Raw genomic sequence first — 17147 nt, 5'->3', positions numbered from 1 at the left:
ACACGATTCCTAGGAGTCTGCTTGTTGAAGTCCTGGGTTTACTTTGATGCTTTGGCGTCCTGTCGGGGGGGCGTGCACCACGTGACCGGGCAGATGCGGAAGATGCTTTAGCCATGTTGTTTCTTGTCAAGCAGGAGCATCGGCCTCCACCGGGACCTCCGTCTCCGGGGCGATGGGGGCGATGGGGGAGATGCGCCGTCGCTCCGGGCCGAGCGGCTTAGACGGGGTGGGGGTTTATTTGGGAATGAAGTCGTGAGTGAAGCTGACGGTGCGGGGAATGCGCTGGCGTCGAGCGAGGGCGTGGGGCTATCGCTTCTCGGCCTTTTGGCTAAGATCAAGTGTAGTATCTGTTCTTATCAGTTTAATATCTGATGCGTCCCCTATCCGGGGACCAAATATTAAATTGATTTTTGGAATAGGGGCTTGCTCCGTCCACTCCATGCATCGACCCGGTATTGCAGTGCCTCTGGGAACGGTGCACCCCCTGCTTTTGTGTCCGATGTCAAGGTTGCCATGTCCTCCAACAACGTCATACGTAACCAACATACACGGGACCCAGATCTTGTCTGTGCCCTGTGTGACCAGCGACACTGTCCCCGTTGTTTCTGCCGGTAGGGAACGGTAGATAGCGACACACGAGCGTGTCTGCCTGAAACCCTGTCCCTACCATTCGCCCCGTGCAGCCCAATAAAATCCCACTATGGACCAGAATTGAGCCTAAATGGATCGCATTTGAAACGGATGGATTGCATTGTATAGACTGTGTCAGACTGGGCTCAGGGGGAAGTTCTCCCGGTCGTAGAGCGGCAGAAACCCCTCGCGGCATCAGGAGGACGGACGGAACGTGTTCCGGTTGTCCTCTGACTTCTTCGTGAAAATTGAAGCGTCCGTGTCGTTTTCGGCGTCCCGGCCCGTCAGAACTCAGAGTTGACGTTTTTTTTTGACGGAGTGTGTGTGTGTGTGTGTGTTTGTGTGTGTGTGTGTGCGAGAGGGATCGTGTGTGAGCTCCCGGAACAGTCCGCGTGGGTTCCCCCCCGACTGAGAACGGCGTGCGTGTGAAAGCGCTCCGTGCGCGGGACGCGTGCGACCCATACTTACCTGGCAGGGGAGATACCATGATCAAGAAGGTGGTTCACACAGGACGAGGCTCAGCCATTGCACTGCGGCTGTGCTGACCCCTGCGAATTCCCCAAATGTGGGAATCTCGACTGCATAATTTCTGGTAGTGGGGGACTGCGTCCGCGCTCTCCCCTGTTGTGCTGTTCAAGAGCAAGTCTGTGTTGCTGGAGGCCGGGTTCACTGTTTATGGTCGCACGCGCCGACCCTCCCTGGCTGGGTTGTGACCCAACTAGGGAGTTGTCGTTGCACATGGCAGGTGCACCGCAAAAGCATGGATTTACGATCGGCCCAAAAAAAAATCCAGAGTGTCCAAGTCCATGAAATGTTCCTGCTTCTTGATCTCCACTCCCTGTAGCTTCACCGTTCCACCCGAGTTCCTCTCATCCCCACACATGTATGCTGTCTTGCTGCGACTAACTTTCGTTCCTCTCCTTTCCAGAGCATACCCCCACCTCTCTATAGTTTCACCGAGACACTTTACAGTTTATAGTTTATTTTGATTTCCAAGTCTGCCTTTTATTATTTATTACTGTTATATTTTCTGTAACTCTGGCACAACAGTTTCCTTCGGGATAAATAAAGTTGTTCTTATCTTATCTTATCTTATCATATCTTATCTTATCTTATCTTGGCCTCCACCTGTTTTCTGCTCTCACTACAGATCACAACGGCATCTGCAAAGGTCACGGACCGTGGAGATTCACGTCTACCCTCATCCGTCAGGCCGTCCGTCACCGTTGCGAACAAGAGGGGGCTCAGGGACTATCCCCGACGGAGTCCCGCTTCCACCTTGAACTTCTCTGGTCCCGTCTTACAGAACACTGCACTACTGTCTCCCAGCTAGCATACATGTCCTGCACCAGTGTAACACACTTCTCTGCCGCTCCAGACTTCCTCAAAGGATACCAGAGCTCCTCTCTTGGCAACCTGACGTATGACTTTTCAAGGTGTACAAAAAGGCAATGCGGCTCCCACCGGCCTTCTCTGCACTTCTCTATGAGCATTCTCGGCACAAATACTGCATCTGTAGTACTCTTCCTTTTTCCATGTGTATTTTATTTAATTTTCTCTTTCTCTTGTCATTAACTGTCCCGCCGTGCATTTGAGTCCTGGTATGGCCTTTCCTAGCTCCCTCTTTATCTTAGGTAAAGTGTGTTTTATGATTTTTGGTTATAGTAACCTTGGTTGCAACTGGCTGTAATCATGGAAACGCAATAGAAGGAGCTCCTGACAGATCTGGAAACGACTGGAGGTGGAAAAGACGGAGGACGGCTGCTTATAAAATGCCCTTCCGCGTAGGCTAGTCTCGTTTACGGCCATACCACCCTGAACACGCCCGATCTCGTCTGATCTGGGAAGCAGAGCAGGGTCAAGCCTGGTTAGTACTTGGATGGGAGACCGCCTGGGAATACCAGGTGCCGTAAGCTTTTTTATGTTCGTTCCCTCTGTCAACAGCAGGAGGTGCTGTCTCTCAAGAGCGCCAACATTTCACACACGGACACACGCCGCTCATACTCTTGTGTCTGTCCCACCGGAGTCACCGTGAAGCCCGGCGCGACACGCGCTCAGTCATAGTTCCCCGCCTTACCTTTCGGGTCACTTTCCGTTGTCTCGCCGCCTCCGTCCGTCGCTCGCCGCCTTTCTTGTCATCCCCGTACAGTATTTCTCCATGTGTGCTGAATTTCTTTTTCTCTCGTTTGTACCTGTCGCTGTTGAATAATCCAACCGGTGACCTCCATACCGCTGGCTCTCCTAGGCACTTCCAGGACTCCACATGTACGGTACGTCATCAGGACCCCCTGCCTTTGAACTCCTCCTCCTCTTCGATGCCCTCCTCGCTTCTTTTTACACTCGTTTCTGCTCCTTTTGCGATCGCCAGTAATCAGCGCTTCTACCCTTGGCTCTCTTTCATTTTTCCCCATTCATTCATCATATTCCTAGGAGTCTGGTTGTTGAAGTCCTGGGTTTACTTTGATGCTTCGGCGTCCTGTCGGGGGGCCGTGCACCACGTGACCGGGCAGATGCGGAAGATGCATCAGCCATGTTGTTTTTTTTTAGAGCAGGAACATCAGCCTCCACCGGGACCTCCGTGTCCGGGACGAGACGGAGGTCTTATCTTATCTTATCTTGACCTCCACCTGTTTTCTTCTCTCACTACAGATCACAACAGCATCTGCAAAGGTCAGAGTCCGTGGAGATTCACGTCTACCTTCATCCGTCACCGTTGCGAACAAGAAGGGGCTCAGGGACTATCCCCGACGGAGTCCCGCTTCCACCTTGAACTTCTCTGGTCCTGTCTTACCACACGGCGCACCACTGTCTCCCAGCGAGCATACATGTCCTGCACCAGTGTAACACACTTCTCTGCCGCTCCAGACTTCCTCATAGGATACCAGAGCTCCTCTCTTGGCAACCTGTCGTACGCCTTTTCTAGGTGTACAAAAAGGCAATGGGGCTCCCACGGGCCTTCTCTGTACTTCTCTATGAGCATCCTCGGCGCAAATACTGCATCTGTAGTACTCTTCCTTTTTCCATGTGTATTTTATTTATTTTTCTCTTTCTCTTGTCGTTAACTGTCCCGCCGTGCATTCGAGTCCTGGTATGGGCTTTGCTAGCTCCCTCTTTACCTTAGGTAAAGAGTGTCTGATGATGTTTGGTAAGAGAAGCTTTGGGCGCCACTGGCTGTAATCATGGAGACTAAATAGAAGGAGCTCCTGACAGATGTGGAAATGACTGGACGTGGAAAAGATAGAGGACAGCTGCTTATAAAATGCCCTTCCGCGTAGGCTAGTCTCGTTTACGGTCATACAACCCTGAACACGCCCGATCTCGTCTGATCTCGGAAGCAGAGCAGGGTCAGGCCTGGTTAGTACTTGGATGGGAGACCGCCTGGGAATACCAGGTGCCGTAAGCTTTTTTATGTTCGTTCCCTCTGTCAACAGCAGGAGGTACTGTCTCTCAAGAGCGCCAACATTTCACACACGGACACACGCCGCTCATTCCCTTGTGTCTGTCCCACCGGAGTCACCGTGAAGCCCGGCGCGACACGCGCTCAGTCATAGTTCCCCGCCTTACCTTTCGGATCACTTTCCGTTGTCTCGCCGCCTCCGTCCGTCGCTCGCCGCCTTTCTTGTCATCCCCGTACAGTATTTCTCCATGTGTGCTGAATTTCTTTTTCTCTCGTTTATACCTGTCGCTGTTGAATAATCCAACCGCTAATCTCCATACCGCTGGCTCTCCTAGGCACTTCCAGGACTCCACATGTACGGTACGTCATCAGGACCCCCTGCCTTTGAACTCCTCCTCCTCTTCGATGCCCTCCTCGCTTCTTTTTACACTCGTTTCTGCTCCTTTTGCGATCGCCAGTAATCAGCGCTTCTACCCTTGGCTCTCTTTCATTTTTCCCCATTCATTCATCATATTCCTAGGAGTCTGGTTGTTGAAGTCCTGGGTTTACTTTGATGCTTCGGCGTCCTGTCGGAGGGCCGTGTACCACGTGACCGGGCAGATGCGGAAGATGCATCAGCCATGTTGTTTTTTTTAAAGCAGGAACATCAGCCTCCACCGGGACCTCCGTGTCCGGGACGAAACGGAGGTCTTATCTTATCTTATCTTGACCTCCACCTGTTTTCTGCTCTCACTACAGATCACAACGGCATCTGCAAAGGTCACAGTCCGTGGAGATTCACGTCTACCTTCATCCGTCACCGTTGCGAACAAGAAGGGGCTCAGGGCCTATCCCCAACAGAGTCCCGCTTCCACCTTGAACTTCTCTGGTCCCGTCTTACAGCACACCGCACAACTGTCTCCCAGCTAGCATACATGTCCTGCACCAGTGCAACACACTTCTCTGCCGCTCCAGACTTCCTCATAGGATACCAGAGCTCCTATCTTGGCAACCTGTCGTATGACTATTCAAGGTGTACAAAAAGGCAATGCGGCTCCCACCGGCCTTCTCTGTACTTCTCTATGAGCATTCTCGGCGCAAATACTGCATCGGTAGTACTCTTCCTTTTTCCATGTGTATTTTATTTAATTTTCTCTTTCTCTTGTCATTAACTGTCCCGCCGTGCATTTGAGTCCTGGTATGGCCTTTGCTAGCTCCCTCTTTACCTTAGGCTGCAGCCTAAAGTAAAGTGTGTCTGATGATTTTTGGTTATAGTAACCTTGGTTGCCACTGGCTGTAATCATAGAAACGCAATTGAAGGAGCTCCTGACAGATCTGGAAATGACTGGAGGTGGAAAAGACGGGGGACGGCTGCTTATAAAATGCCCTTCCGCGTAGCCTAGTCTCGTTTACGGCCATACCACCCTGAACACGCCCGATCTCGTCTGATCTCGGAAGCCAACCAGGGTCGGGCCTGGTTAGTACTTGGATGGGAGACCGCCTGGGAATACCAGGTGCCGTAAGCTTTTTCATGTTCGTTCCCTCTGTCAAAAGCAGGGGGTGCTGTCTCTCAAGAGCGCCAACATTTCACACACGGACACACGCCGCTCATTCCCTTGTGTCTGTCCCACCGGAGTCACCGTGAAGCCCGGCGCGACACGCGCTCAGTCATAGTTCCCCGCCTTACCTTTCGGGTCACTTTCCGTTGTCTCGCCGCCTCCGTCCGTCGCTCGCCGCCGTTCTTGTCATCCCCGTACAGTATTTCTCCATGTGTGCTGAATTTCTTTTTCTCTCGTTTATACCTGTCGCTTTTGAATAATCCAACCGCTGATCTCCATACCGCTGGCTCTCCTAGGCACTTCCAGGACTCCACATGTACGGTACGTCATCAGGACCCCCTGCCTTTGAACTCCTCCTCCTCTTCGATGCCCTCCTCGCTTCTTTTTACACTCGTTTCTGCTCCTTTTGCGATCGCCAGTAATCAGCGCTTCTACCCTTGGCTCTCTTTCATTTTTCCCCATTCATTCATCATATTCCTAGGAGTCTGGTTGTTGAAGTCCTGGGTTTACTTTGATGCTTCGGCGTCCTGTCGGAGGACCGTGTACCACGTGACCGGGTAGATGCGGAAGATGCATCAGCCATGTTGTTTTTTTTGAAGCAGGAACATCAGCCTCCCCTGGGACCTCTGTGTCCGGGACGAGACGGAGGTCTTATCTTATCTTATCTTGACCTCCACCTGTTTTCTGCTCTCACTACAGATCACAACGGCATCTGCAAAGGTCACAGTCCGTGGAGATTCACGTCTACCTTCATCCGTCACCGTTGCGAACAAGAAGGGGCTCAGGGCCTATCCCCAACAGAGTCCCGCTTCCACCTTGAACTTCTCTGGTCCCGTCTTACAGCACACCGCACAACTGTCTCCCAGCTAGCATACATGTCCTGCACCAGTGCAACACACTTCTCTGCCGCTCCAGACTTCCTCATAGGATACCAGAGCTCCTCTCTTGGCAACCTGTCGTATGACTTTTCAAGGTGTACAAAAAGGCAATGCGGCTCCCACCGGCCTTCTCTGTACTTCCCTATGAGCATTCTCGGCGCAAATACTGCATCGGTAGTACTCTTCCTTTTTCCATGTGTATTTTATTTAATTTTCTCTTTCTCTTGTCATTAACTGTCCCGCCGTGCATTTGAGTCCTGGTATGGCCTTTGCTAGCTCCCTCTTTACCTTAGGCTGCAGCCTAAGGTAAAGTGTGTCTGATGATTTTTGGTTATAGTAACCTTGGTTGCCACTGGCTGTAATCTTGGAAACGCAATAGAAGGAGCTCCTGACAGATCTGGAAATGACTGGAGTTGGAAAAGACGGGGGACGGCTGCTTATAAAATGCCCTTCCGCGTAGCCTAGTCTCGTTTACGGCCATACCACCCTGAACACGCCCGATCTCGTCTGATCTCGGAAGCCAATCAGGGTCGGGCCTGGTTAGTACTTGGATGGGAGACCGCCTGGGAATACCAGGTGCCGTAAGCTTTTTCATGTTCGTTCCCTCTGTCAAAAGCAGGGGGTGCTGTCTCTCAAGAGCGCCAACATTTCACACACGGACACACGCCGCTCATTCCCTTGTGTCTGTCCCACCGGAGTCACCGTGAAGCCCGGCGCGACACGCGCTCAGTCATAGTTCCCCGCCTTACCTTTCGGGTCACTTTCCGTTGTCTCGCCGCCTCCGTCCGTCGCTCGCCGCCGTTCTTGTCATCCCCGTACAGTATTTCTCCATGTGTGCTGAATTTCTTTTTCTCTCGTTTATACCTGTCGCTGTTGAATAATCCAACCGCTGATCTCCATACCGCTGGCTCTCCTAGGCACTTCCAGGACTCCACATGTACGGTACGTCATCAGGACCCCCTGCCTTTGAACTCCTCCTCCTCTTCGATGCCCTCCTCGCTTCTTTTTACACTCGTTTCTGCTCCTTTTGCGATCGCCAGTAATCAGCGCTTCTACCCTTGGCTCTCTTTCATTTTTCCCCATTCATTCATCATATTCCTAGGAGTCTGGTTGTTGAAGTCCTGGGTTTACTTTGATGCTTCGGCGTCCTGTCGGAGGGCCGTGTACCACGTGACCGGGCAGATGCGGAAGATGCATCAGCCATGTTGTTTTTTTTGAAGCAGGAACATCAGCCTCCACTGGGACCTCCGTGTCCGGGACGAGACGGAGGTCTTATCTTATCTTATCTTGACCTCCACCTGTTTTCTGCTCTCACTACAGATCACAACGGCATCTGCAAAGGTCACAGTCCGTGGAGATTCACGTCTACCTTCATCCGTCACCGTTGCGAACAAGAAGGGGCTCAGGGCCTATCCCCAACAGAGTCCCGCTTCCACCTTGAACTTCTCTGGTCCCGTCTTACAGCACACCGCACAACTGTCTCCCAGCTAGCATACATGTCCTGCACCAGTGCAACACACTTCTCTGCCGCTCCAGACTTCCTCATAGGATACCAGAGCTCCTCTCTTGGCAACCTGTCGTATGACTTTTCAAGGTGTACAAAAAGGCAATGCGGCTCCCACCGGCCTTCTCTGTACTTCCCTATGAGCATTCTCGGCGCAAATACTGCATCGGTAGTACTCTTCCTTTTTCCATGTGTATTTTATTTAATTTTCTCTTTCTCTTGTCATTAACTGTCCCGCCGTGCATTTGAGTCCTGGTATGGCCTTTGCTAGCTCCCTCTTTACCTTAGGCTGCAGCCTAAGGTAAAGTGTGTCTGATGATTTTTGGTTATAGTAACCTTGGTTGCCACTGGCTGTAATCTTGGAAACGCAATAGAAGGAGCTCCTGACAGATCTGGAAATGACTGGAGTTGGAAAAGACGGGGGACGGCTGCTTATAAAATGCCCTTCCGCGTAGCCTAGTCTCGTTTACGGCCATACCACCCTGAACACGCCCGATCTCGTCTGATCTCGGAAGCCAATCAGGGTCGGGCCTGGTTAGTACTTGGATGGGAGACCGCCTGGGAATACCAGGTGCCGTAAGCTTTTTCATGTTCGTTCCCTCTGTCAAAAGCAGGGGGTGCTGTCTCTCAAGAGCGCCAACATTTCACACACGGACACACGCCGCTCATTCCCTTGTGTCTGTCCCACCGGAGTCACCGTGAAGCCCGGCGCGACACGCGCTCAGTCATAGTTCCCCGCCTTACCTTTCGGGTCACTTTCCGTTGTCTCGCCGCCTCCGTCCGTCGCTCGCCGCCGTTCTTGTCATCCCCGTACAGTATTTCTCCATGTGTGCTGAATTTCTTTTTCTCTCGTTTATACCTGTCGCTGTTGAATAATCCAACCGCTGATCTCCATACCGCTGGCTCTCCTAGGCACTTCCAGGACTCCACATGTACGGTACGTCATCAGGACCCCCTGCCTTTGAACTCCTCCTCCTCTTCGATGCCCTCCTCGCTTCTTTTTACACTCGTTTCTGCTCCTTTTGCGATCGCCAGTAATCAGCGCTTCTACCCTTGGCTCTCTTTCATTTTTCCCCATTCATTCATCATATTCCTAGGAGTCTGGTTGTTGAAGTCCTGGGTTTACTTTGATGCTTCGGCGTCCTGTCGGAGGGCCGTGTACCACGTGACCGGGCAGATGCGGAAGATGCATCAGCCATGTTGTTTTTTTTAAAGCAGGAACATCAGCCTCCACCGGGACCTCCGTGTCCGGGACGAGACGGAGGTCTTATCTTATCTTATCTTGACCTCCACCTGTTTTCTGCTCTCACTACAGATCACAACGGCATCTGCAAAGGTCACAGTCCGTGGAGATTCACGTCTACCTTCATCCGTCACCGTTGCGAACAAGAAGGGGCTCAGGGCCTATCCCCAACAGAGTCCCGCTTCCACCTTGAACTTCTCTGGTCCCGTCTTACAGCACACCGCACAACTGTCTCCCAGCTAGCATACATGTCCTGCACCAGTGCAACACACTTCTCTGCCGCTCCAGACTTCCTCATAGGATACCAGAGCTCCTCTCTTGGCAACCTGTCGTATGACTTTTCAAGGTGTACAAAAAGGCAATGCGGCTCCCACCGGCCTTCTCTGTACTTCTCTATGAGCATTCTCGGCGCAAATACTGCATCGGTAGTACTCTTCCTTTTTCCATGTGTATTTTATTTAATTTTCTCTTTTTCTTGTCATTAACTGTCCCGTCGTGCATTTGAGTCCTGGTATGGCCTTTGCTAGCTCCCTCTTTACCTTAGGCTGCAGCCTAAGGTAAAGTGTGTCTGATGATTTTTGGTTATAGTAACCTTGGTTGCCACTGGCTGTAATCTTGGAAACGCAATAGAAGGAGCTCCAGACAGATCTGGAAATGGCTGGAGGTGGAAAAGACGGGGGACGGCTGCTTATAAAATGCCCTTCCGCGTAGCCTAGTCTCGTTTACGGCCATACCACCCTGAACACGCCCGATCTCGTCTGATCTCGGAAGCCAAGCAGGGTCGGGCCTGGTTAGTACTTGGATGGAAGACCGCCTGGGAATACCAGGTGCCGTAAGCTTTTTCATGTTCGTTCCCTCTGTCAAAAGCAGGGGGTGCTGTCTCTCAAGAGCGCCAACATTTCACACACGGACACACGCCTCTCATTCCCTTGTGTCTGTCCCACCGGAGTCACCGTGAAGCCCGGCGCGACACGCGCTCAGTCATAGTTCCCCGCCTTACCTTTCGGGTCACTTTCCGTTGTCTCGCCGCCTCCGTCCGTCGCTCGCCGCCGTTCTTGTCATCCCCGTACAGTATTTCTCCATGTGTGCTGAATTTCTTTTTCTCTCGTTTATACCTGTCGCTGTTGAATACTCCAACCGCTGATCTCCATACCGCTGGCTCTCCTAGGCACTTCCAGGACTCCACATGTACGGTACGTCATCAGGACCCCCTGCCTTTGAACTCCTCCTCCTCTTCGATGCCCTCCTCGCTTCTTTTTACACTCGTTTCTGCTCCTTTTGCGATCGCCAGTAATCAGCGCTTCTACCCTTGGCTCTCTTTCATTTTTCCCCATTCATTCATCATATTCCTAGGAGTCTGGTTGTTGAAGTCCTGGGTTTACTTTGATGCTTCGGCGTCCTGTCGGAGGGCCGTGTACCACGTGACCGGGCAGATGCGGAAGATGCATCAGCCATGTTGTTTTTTTTAAAGCAGGAACATCAGCCTCCACCGGGACCTCCGTGTCCGGGACGAAACGGAGGTCTTATCTTATCTTATCTTGACCTCCACCTGTTTTCTGCTCTCACTACAGATCACAACGGCATCTGCAAAGGTCACAGTCCGTGGAGATTCACGTCTACCTTCATCCGTCACCGTTGCGAACAAGAAGGGGCTCAGGGCCTATCCCCAACAGAGTCCCGCTTCCACCTTGAACTTCTCTGGTCCCGTCTTACAGCACACCGCACAACTGTCTCCCAGCTAGCATACATGTCCTGCACCAGTGCAACACACTTCTCTGCCGCTCCAGACTTCCTCATAGGATACCAGAGCTCCTCTCTTGGCAACCTGTCGTATGACTTTTCAAGGTGTACAAAAAGGCAATGCGGCTCCCACCGGCCTTCTCTGTACTTCTCTATGAGCATTCTCGGCGCAAATACTGCATCGGTAGTACTCTTCCTTTTTCCATGTGTATTTTATTTAATTTTCTCTTTCTCTTGTCATTAACTGTCCCGCCGTGCATTTGAGTCCTGGTATGGCCTTTGCTAGCTCCCTCTTTACCTTAGGCTGCAGCCTAAGGTAAAGTGTGTCTGATGATTTTTGGTTATAGTAACCTTGGTTGCCACTGGCTGTAATCATAGAAACGCAATTGAAGGAGCTCCTGACAGATCTGGAAATGACTGGAGGTGGAGAAGACGGGGGACGGCTGCTTATAAAATGCCCTTCCGCGTAGCCTAGTCTCGTTTACGGCCATACCACCCTGAACACGCCCGATCTCGTCTGATCTCGGAAGCCAACCAGGGTCGGGCCTGGTTAGTACTTGGATGGGAGACCGCCTGGGAATACCAGGTGCCGTAAGCTTTTTCATGTTCGTTCCCTCTGTCAAAAGCAGGGGGTGCTGTCTCTCAAGAGCGCCAACATTTCACACACGGACACACGCCGCTCATTCCCTTGTGTCTGTCCCACCGGAGTCACCGTGAAGCCCGGCGCGACACGCGCTCAGTCATAGTTCCCCGCCTTACCTTTCGGGTCACTTTCCGTTGTCTCGCCGCCTCCGTCCGTCGCTCCCCGCCGTTCTTGTCATCCCCGTACAGTATTTCTCCATGTGTGCTGAATTTCTTTTTCTCTCGTTTATACCTGTCGCTGTTGAATAATCCAACCGCTGATCTCCATACCGCTGGCTCTCCTAGGCACTTCCAGGACTCCACATGTACGGTACGTCATCAGGACCCCCTGCCTTTGAACTCCTCCTCCTCTTCGATGCCCTCCTCGCTTCTTTTTACACTCGTTTCTGCTCCTTTTGCGATCGCCAGTAATCAGCGCTTCTACCCTTGGCTCTCTTTCATTTTTCCCCATTCATTCATCATATTCCTAGGAGTCTGGTTGTTGAAGTCCTGGGTTTACTTTGATGCTTCGGCGTCCTGTCGGAGGGCCGTGTACCACGTGACCGGGTAGATGCGGAAGATGCATCAGCCATGTTGTTTTTTTTGAAGCAGGAACATCAGCCTCCCCTGGGACCTCCGTGTCCGGGACGAGACGGAGGTCTTATCTTATCTTATCTTGACCTCCACCTGTTTTCTGCTCTCACTACAGATCACAACGGCATCTGCAAAGGTCACAGTCCGTGGAGATTCACGTCTACCTTCATCCGTCACCGTTGCGAACAAGAAGGGGCTCAGGGCCTATCCCCAACAGAGTCCCGCTTCCACCTTGAACTTCTCTGGTCCCGTCTTACAGCACACCGCACAACTGTCTCCCAGCTAGCATACATGTCCTGCACCAGTGCAACACACTTCTCTGCCGCTCCAGACTTCCTCATAGGATACCAGAGCTCCTCTCTTGGCAACCTGTCGTATGACTTTTCAAGGTGTACAAAAAGGCAATGCGGCTCCCACCGGCCTTCTCTGTACTTCCCTATGAGCATTCTCGGCGCAAATACTGCATCGGTAGTACTCTTCCTTTTTCCATGTGTATTTTATTTAATTTTCTCTTTCTCTTGTCATTAACTGTCCCGCCGTGCATTTGAGTCCTGGTATGGCCTTTGCTAGCTCCCTCTTTACCTTAGGCTGCAGCCTAAGGTAAAGTGTGTCTGATGATTTTTGGTTATAGTAACCTTGGTTGCCACTGGCTGTAATCTTGGAAACGCAATAGAAGGAGCTCCTGACAGATCTGGAAATGACTGGAGTTGGAAAAGACGGGGGACGGCTGCTTATAAAATGCCCTTCCGCGTAGCCTAGTCTCGTTTACGGCCATACCACCCTGAACACGCCCGATCTCGTCTGATCTCGGAAGTCAACCAGGGTCGGGCCTGGTTAGTACTTGGATGGGAGACCGCCTGGGAATACCAGGTGCCGTAAGCTTTTTCATGTTCGTTCCCTCTGTCAAAAGCAGGGGGTGCTGTCTCTCAAGAGCGCCAACATTTCACACACGGACACACGCCGCTCATTCCCTTGTGTCTGTCCCACCGGAGTCACCGTGAAGCCCGGCGCGACACGCGCTCAGTCATAGTTCCCCGCCTTACCTTTCGGGTCACTTTCCGTTGTCTCGCCGCCTCCGTCCGTCGCTCGCCGCCGTTCTTGTCATCCCCGTACAGTATTTCTCCATGTGTGCTGAATTTCTTTTTCTCTCGTTTATACCTGTCGCTGTTGAATAATCCAACCGCTGATCTCCATACCGCTGGCTCTCCTAGGCACTTCCAGGACTCCACATGTACGGTACGTCATCAGGACCCCCTGCCTTTGAACTCCTCCTCCTCTTCGATGCCCTCCTCGCTTCTTTTTACACTCGTTTCTGCTCCTTTTGCGATCGCCAGTAATCAGCGCTTCTACCCTTGGCTCTCTTTCATTTTTCCCCATTCATTCATCATATTCCTAGGAGTCTGGTTGTTGAAGTCCTGGGTTTACTTTGATGCTTCGGCGTCCTGTCGGAGGGCCGTGTACCACGTGACCGGGCAGATGCGGAAGATGCATCAGCCATGTTGTTTTTTTTAAAGCAGGAACATCAGCCTCCACCGGGACCTCCGTGTCCGGGACGAAACGGAGGTCTTATCTTATCTTATCTTGACCTCCACCTGTTTTCTGCTCTCACTACAGATCACAACGGCATCTGCAAAGGTCACAGTCCGTGGAGATTCACGTCTACCTTCATCCGTCACCGTTGCGAACAAGAAGGGGCTCAGGGCCTATCCCCAACAGAGTCCCGCTTCCACCTTGAACTTCTCTGGTCCCGTCTTACAGCACACCGCACAACTGTCTCCCAGCTAGCATACATGTCCTGCACCAGTGCAACACACTTCTCTGCCGCTCCAGACTTCCTCATAGGATACCAGAGCTCCTCTCTTGGCAACCTGTCGTATGACTATTCAAGGTGTACAAAAAGGCAATGCGGCTCCCACCGGCCTTCTCTGTACTTCTCTATGAGCATTCTCGGCGCAAATACTGCATCGGTAGTACTCTTCCTTTTTCCATGTGTATTTTATTTAATTTTCTCTTTCTCTTGTCATTAACTGTCCCGCCGTGCATTTGAGTCCTGGTATGGCCTTTGCTAGCTCCCTCTTTACCTTAGGCTGCAGCCTAAGGTAAAGTGTGTCTGATGATTTTTGGTTATAGTAACCTTGGTTGCCACTGGCTGTAATCATGGAAACGCAATAGAAGGAGCTCCTGACGGATCTGGAAATGACTGGAGGTGGAAAAGACGGGGGACGGCTGCTTATAAAATGCCCTTCCGCGTAGCCTAGTCTCGTTTACGGCCATACCACCCTGAACACGCCCGATCTTGTCTGATCTCGGAAGCCAAGCAGGGTCAGGCCTGGTTAGTACTTGGATGGGAGACCGCCTGGGAATACCAGGTGCCGTAAGCTTTTTCATGTTCGTTCCCTCTGTCAAAAGCAGGGGGTGCTGTCTCTCAAGAGCGCCAACATTTCACACACAGACACACGCCGCTCATTCCCTTGTGTCTGTCCCACCGGAGTCACCGTGAAGCCCGGCGCGACACGCGCTCAGTCATAGTTCCCCGCCTTACCTTTCGGGTCACTTTCCGTTGTCTCGCCGCCTCCGTCCGTCGTTCGCCGCCGTTCTTGTCATCCCCGTACAGTATTTCTCCATGTGTGCTGAATTTCTTTTTCTCTCGTTTATACCTGTCGCTGTTGAATAATCCAACCGCTTATCTCCATACCGCTGGCTCTCCTAGGCACTTCCAGGACTCCACATGTACGGTACGTCAACAGGACCCCCTGCCTTTGAACTCCTCCTCCTCTTCGATGCCCTCCTCGCTTCTTTTTACACTCGTTTCTGCTCCTTTTGCGATCGCCAGTAATCAGCGCTTCTACCCTTGGCTCTCTTTCATTTTTCCCCATTCATTCATCATATTCCTAGGAGTCTGGTTGTTGAAGTCCTGGGTTTACTTTGATGCTTCGGCGTCCTGTCGGAGGGCCGTGTACCACGTGACCGGGCAGATGCGGAAGATGCATCAGCCATGTTGTTTTTTTTGAAGCAGGAACATCAGCCTCCACTGGGACCTCCGTGTCCGGGACGAGACGGAGGTCTTATCTTATCTTATCTTGACCTCCACCTGTTTTCTGCTCTCACTACAGATCACAACGGCATCTGCAAAGGTCACAGTCCGTGGAGATTCACGTCTACCTTCATCCGTCACCGTTGCGAACAAGAAGGGGCTCAGGGCCTATCCCCAACAGAGTCCCGCTTCCACCTTGAACTTCTCTGGTCCCGTCTTACAGCACGCCTTACAACTGTCTCCCAGCTAGCATACATGTCCTGCACCAGTGCAACACACTTCTCTGCCGCTCCAGACTTCCTCATAGGATACCAGAGCTCCTCTCTTGGCAACCTGTCGTATGACTATTCAAGGTGTACAAAAAGGCAATGCGGCTCCCACCGGCCTTCTCTGTACTTCTCTATGAGCATTCTCGGCGCAAATACTGCATCGGTAGTACTCTTCCTTTTTCCATGTGTATTTTATTTAATTTTCTCTTTCTCTTGTCATTAACTGTCCCGCCGTGCATTTGAGTCCTGGTATGGCCTTTGCTAGCTCCCTCTTTACCTTAGGCTGCAGCCTAAGGTAAAGTGTGTCTGATGATTTTTGGTTATAGTAACCTTGGTTGCCACTGGCTGTAATCATGGAAACGCAATAGAAGGAGCTCCTGACGGATCTGGAAATGAATGGAGGTGGAAAAGACGGGGGACGGCTGCTTATAAAATGCCCTTCCGCGTAACCTAGTCTCGTTTACGGCCATACCACCCTGAACACGCCCGATCTCGTCTGATCTCGGAAGTCAACCAGGGTCGGGCCTGGTTAGTACTTGGATGGGAGACCGCCTGGGAATACCAGGTGCCGTAAGCTTTTTCATGTTCGTTCCCTCTGTCAAAAGCAGGGGGTGCTGTCTCTCAAGAGCGCCAACATTTCACACACGGACACACGCCGCTCATTCCCTTGTGTCTGTCCCACCGGAGTCACCGTGAAGCCCGGCGCGACACGCGCTCAGTCATAGTTCCCCGCCTTACCTTTCGGGTCACTTTCCGTTGTCTCGCCGCCTCCGTCCGTCGCTCGCCGCCGTTCTTGTCATCCCCGTACAGTATTTCTCCATGTGTGCTGAATTTTTTTTTCTCTCGTTTATACCTGTCGCTGTTGAATAATCCAAGCGCTGATCTCCATACCGCTGGCTCTCCTAGGCACTTCCAGGACTCCACATGTACGGTACGTCATCAGGACCCCCTGCCTTTGAACTCCTCCTCCTCTTCGATGCCCTCCTCGCTTCTTTTTACACTCGTTTCTGCTCCTTTTGCGATCGCCAGTAATCAGCGCTTCTACCCTTGGCTCTCTTTCATTTTTCCCCATTCATTCATCATATTCCTAGGAGTCTGGTTGTTGAAGTCCTGGGTTTACTTTGATGCTTCGGCGTCCTGTCGGAGGGCCGTGTACCACGTGACCGGGTAGATGCGGAAGATGCATCAGCCATGTTGTTTTTTTTGAAGCAGGAACATCAGCCTCCCCTGGGACCTCTGTGTCCGGGACGAGACGGAGGTCTTATCTTATCTTATCTTGACCTCCACCTGTTTTCTGCTCTCACTACAGATCACAACGGCATCTGCAAAGGTCACAGTCCGTGGAGATTCACGTCTACCTTCATCCGTCACCGTTGCGAACAAGAAGGGGCTCAGGGCCTATCCCCAACAGAGTCCCGCTTCCACCTTGAACTTCTCTGGTCCCGTCTTACAGCACACCGCACAACTGTCTCCCAGCTAGCATACATGTCCTGCACCAGTGCAACACACTTCTCTGCCGCTCCAATCTTCCTCATAGGATACCAGAGCTCCTCTCTTGGCAACCTGTCGTATGACTTTTCAAGGTGTACAAAAAGGCAATGCGGCTCCCACCGGCCTTCTCTGTACTTCCCTATGAGCATTCTCGGCGCAAATACTGCATCGGTAGTACTCTTCCTTTTTCCATGTGTATTTTATTTAA

The 17147-nt window shown here is 51.9% G+C and overlaps 10 non-coding genes and 2 pseudogenes across 10 annotated transcripts; all 12 read left to right on the top strand.

The window, feature by feature from the left end:
• The first annotated feature begins 308 nt into the window (after nucleotides 1-308).
• Nucleotides 309-486, top strand: LOC147220065 (U2 spliceosomal RNA; annotated as a pseudogene).
• Nucleotides 487-1090: 604 nt separating this feature from the next.
• LOC147220064 (U1 spliceosomal RNA) lies at nucleotides 1091-1254 on the top strand. Its single transcript, XR_015108234.1, has one exon. It is a non-coding gene; the product is annotated as a U1 spliceosomal RNA (small nuclear RNA).
• A 1173-nt stretch (nucleotides 1255-2427) lies between these two features.
• On the top strand, nucleotides 2428-2546 carry LOC147220063 (5S ribosomal RNA; annotated as a pseudogene).
• A 1368-nt stretch (nucleotides 2547-3914) lies between these two features.
• LOC147220062 (5S ribosomal RNA) lies at nucleotides 3915-4033 on the top strand. The gene has a single exon (XR_015108658.1). It is a non-coding gene; the product is annotated as a 5S ribosomal RNA (ribosomal RNA).
• Nucleotides 4034-5413: 1380 nt separating this feature from the next.
• LOC147220061 (5S ribosomal RNA) lies at nucleotides 5414-5532 on the top strand. Its single transcript, XR_015108465.1, has one exon. It is a non-coding gene; the product is annotated as a 5S ribosomal RNA (ribosomal RNA).
• A 1380-nt stretch (nucleotides 5533-6912) lies between these two features.
• LOC147220060 (5S ribosomal RNA) lies at nucleotides 6913-7031 on the top strand. The gene has a single exon (XR_015108451.1). It is a non-coding gene; the product is annotated as a 5S ribosomal RNA (ribosomal RNA).
• Nucleotides 7032-8411: 1380 nt separating this feature from the next.
• On the top strand, nucleotides 8412-8530 carry LOC147220059 (5S ribosomal RNA). The gene has a single exon (XR_015108450.1). It is a non-coding gene; the product is annotated as a 5S ribosomal RNA (ribosomal RNA).
• Nucleotides 8531-9910: 1380 nt separating this feature from the next.
• LOC147220058 (5S ribosomal RNA) lies at nucleotides 9911-10029 on the top strand. The gene has a single exon (XR_015108449.1). It is a non-coding gene; the product is annotated as a 5S ribosomal RNA (ribosomal RNA).
• A 1380-nt stretch (nucleotides 10030-11409) lies between these two features.
• On the top strand, nucleotides 11410-11528 carry LOC147220057 (5S ribosomal RNA). Its single transcript, XR_015108464.1, has one exon. It is a non-coding gene; the product is annotated as a 5S ribosomal RNA (ribosomal RNA).
• A 1380-nt stretch (nucleotides 11529-12908) lies between these two features.
• LOC147220056 (5S ribosomal RNA) lies at nucleotides 12909-13027 on the top strand. Its single transcript, XR_015108424.1, has one exon. It is a non-coding gene; the product is annotated as a 5S ribosomal RNA (ribosomal RNA).
• A 1380-nt stretch (nucleotides 13028-14407) lies between these two features.
• Nucleotides 14408-14526, top strand: LOC147220055 (5S ribosomal RNA). The gene has a single exon (XR_015108606.1). It is a non-coding gene; the product is annotated as a 5S ribosomal RNA (ribosomal RNA).
• Nucleotides 14527-15906: 1380 nt separating this feature from the next.
• LOC147220054 (5S ribosomal RNA) lies at nucleotides 15907-16025 on the top strand. The gene has a single exon (XR_015108422.1). It is a non-coding gene; the product is annotated as a 5S ribosomal RNA (ribosomal RNA).
• The last annotated feature ends 1122 nt before the right edge of the window (nucleotides 16026-17147 follow it).

This window comes from Fistularia commersonii, chromosome 24, assembly GCF_037954325.1.
Source record: "Fistularia commersonii isolate RoL2024-O1a breed Wild chromosome 24, RoL_Fcom_v1.0, whole genome shotgun sequence".
NCBI lineage: Eukaryota > Metazoa > Chordata > Actinopteri > Syngnathiformes > Fistulariidae > Fistularia > Fistularia commersonii.
Note: the sequence above shows the minus strand (reverse complement) of the source record. Positions and strands in the feature narration are given on the sequence as shown.